This window comes from Rhinoderma darwinii, chromosome 1 (assembly GCF_050947455.1).
Source record: "Rhinoderma darwinii isolate aRhiDar2 chromosome 1, aRhiDar2.hap1, whole genome shotgun sequence".
Taxonomy (NCBI): domain Eukaryota; kingdom Metazoa; phylum Chordata; class Amphibia; order Anura; family Rhinodermatidae; genus Rhinoderma; species Rhinoderma darwinii.
The window spans coordinates 234,998,850-235,001,293 of NC_134687.1; positions in this window are offsets into that span (position 1 = coordinate 234,998,850).

Here is a 2,444-nt window from a genome sequence, read left to right on the forward strand (position 1 = left end):
GATCATTCATCCTGCGGAGCTCTCTACGTTGTTGGGGAGACACGGAGGCCCCGAGTTGCATTGGTTCATCCGAGTTTTCAGTGGAAGAACGAAGCAACGGAAACCTCTGGAGCCATCATGGGGGAGCCAGAGGAGAAGGCACAAAAACGTTCAAGTCGTCGTTCCCTGAGACGTCGGTCAAGACGTACCGCTAAAGCCATAACCTGATCTAGAGAGTCAGAAGAGGGATAGCTAACTAATAGGTCTTTCAGGGCGTTCGACAGACCCAATCTAAACTGGCACCTCAAGGCAGGGTCATTCTACCGAGAAGCTACACACCACTTCCTAAAGTCAGAACAGTACTCCTCAACGGGTCTCTTACCCTGACGTAAGGTCACCAGCTGACTCTCGGCAAAGGCAGTCTTGTCAGTCTCGTCATATATGAGCCCGAGAGCAGAAAAAAAAAGGTCAACAGTGGAAAGTTCAGGGGCGTCAGGAGCCAAGGAGAAGGCTCATTCTTGGGGGCCGTCCAGGAGCCGAGACATAATTATACCCACTCGCTGGATCTCAGAACCTGAGGAGTGGGGCTTTAGACGGAAATAGAGCCTACAACTCTCCCGAAAAGAGAAAAAAGTATTCCGGTCCCCTGAGAACCGGTCAGGCAACTTGAGGTGGGGTTCAAGAGGTGAGGTGGAGGGCACTACCTGCTTAGCAACACGCTGGTCGCACGTCTGAGTCAGGGCTTGGACCTGTAGGGAGAGACCCTGCATTTGCTGAGCCAGGGTTTCAAGGGGGTGCATAGTAGTGTAGGAAACAGGGTAGAAAAGGTATATGGGCCTGTGATTATGTAATGACAGGGTAGGGAGACAGACAGATGAGCCCTAATCTACCCGCCACTCAGTCCCTGCCTACTTGCACGGCGTGTCCTAGGCGACGGCGTACAACTGGGCGACGGTCCCTACGCTCAATAAGTGCACGACTGACAAATAGACAAGGGTACACAGAAGCTAAGGGAAATGGGACAGTTGCCCACGGCAACACCGTGAGCAACAAGAGTAGTGAACAAGCTGAGTCAAACCAGGAGTGAACGAGGTACCAAATGCAGAGCAGGAGCGTAGTCAGTAAAGCCAGGGTCGATATGAAGCAGAGGTCAATAGTACTAGCAGGAACAGCAGAGCCAGGAAACAAGAGATAATCACAGGCAAAGACAAACAGCAAATGAAGGTATAAATAGACTGAGGACGGGAGCTAGAACCGTCTGGCCAGGCTGTGATAGGTTCACCAGCCTGAGTGGTAGCAGATCGAGTCACTCTATCAGACCTTTGGAGCAGATGCAGACTGATTAACCACGGGCGTCGACACAGAAGCTGTGTTTGGCAGACCCTTTACACAACGGATACCTATTTTTCCACCGTGATCTGGTTGAGATCCCGGGAGTCGATGCAGGATGCAGGACCATCCTTTTTCTTGACGAAGAAGAACCTGGCTCCTGCCGGGGAGGAAGACTTCGAAAGAAGCCCCTCTCCAAGTTCTCCTTAACATAGGCGGAGATAGACAGAGTCTCTGGCACGGAGAGAGGCTTATACCCTACCACGGGGAAGGAATGCACCAGGAACTAGGTCGGTAGAACAGTCATACGCCCGGTGTGGGGGCAACAACTCTGCCTCTTTCTAGCTGAAAACATCCGAGAATGCAGAATAATGACCAGGCAATCCTGCCAAGGACTGAGGCAGAGGAGGCTGAACTGAACGAATCTGTACCAGGCAACGGTTGAGACACTTAGGACCCCAATGGAGAACCTTTCCAGAATTCCAGTCCAGGACTGGGGCATGTAGTTGGAGCCAGGGCAGACCCAGCAGCACAGGATTGACTGCTTTAGCCAGGACAAAGAACGAGAGGAGCTCGAAATGGAGGGCTCCCACTTGGAGCCTCAGCGGCTTGGTCACAGCTACAATTGGGTCTGGCAGAGGTAGTCCATTCACAAATGCAACCATCAACGGCCTCTCCAGAGGGTTTGTGGGCAATTGGAGAAGATCCACCAGGTCCCTACGAATGAAATTAGCAGCGGATCCAGAGTCTAGATACGCAGAGACCCGATGCGTTTTCTCGCGGGACACTAAGGTCACGGGAATGGACAATTTAGACGAAAGTCCTTCTTTACCCAGGGTTGTCTCTCCCACCAACCCTAGGCTCTGGGGCTTTTGGGGACAAGGTGCGTCTGCGTTGTCTCTTCTGGGTAGACAGCTTAAACTGGTCCGTCCTCACAGACTCCTTAGGAGGATCAGCATCTGAGGACAGCAGGGGTTGCTGCAAAGTAGGAACCGGACTAGGGAGTCCTCCCTCCCAACGAGCTTCTTGGAACCGTTCTCGGATCCTTATATCAATCCGGGCGGCCAGAAGGATGAGGGCATGCAGGGTAGACGGTAGATCTCGGGCGGCAAGCTCGTCCTTAATCCTAGGAGACA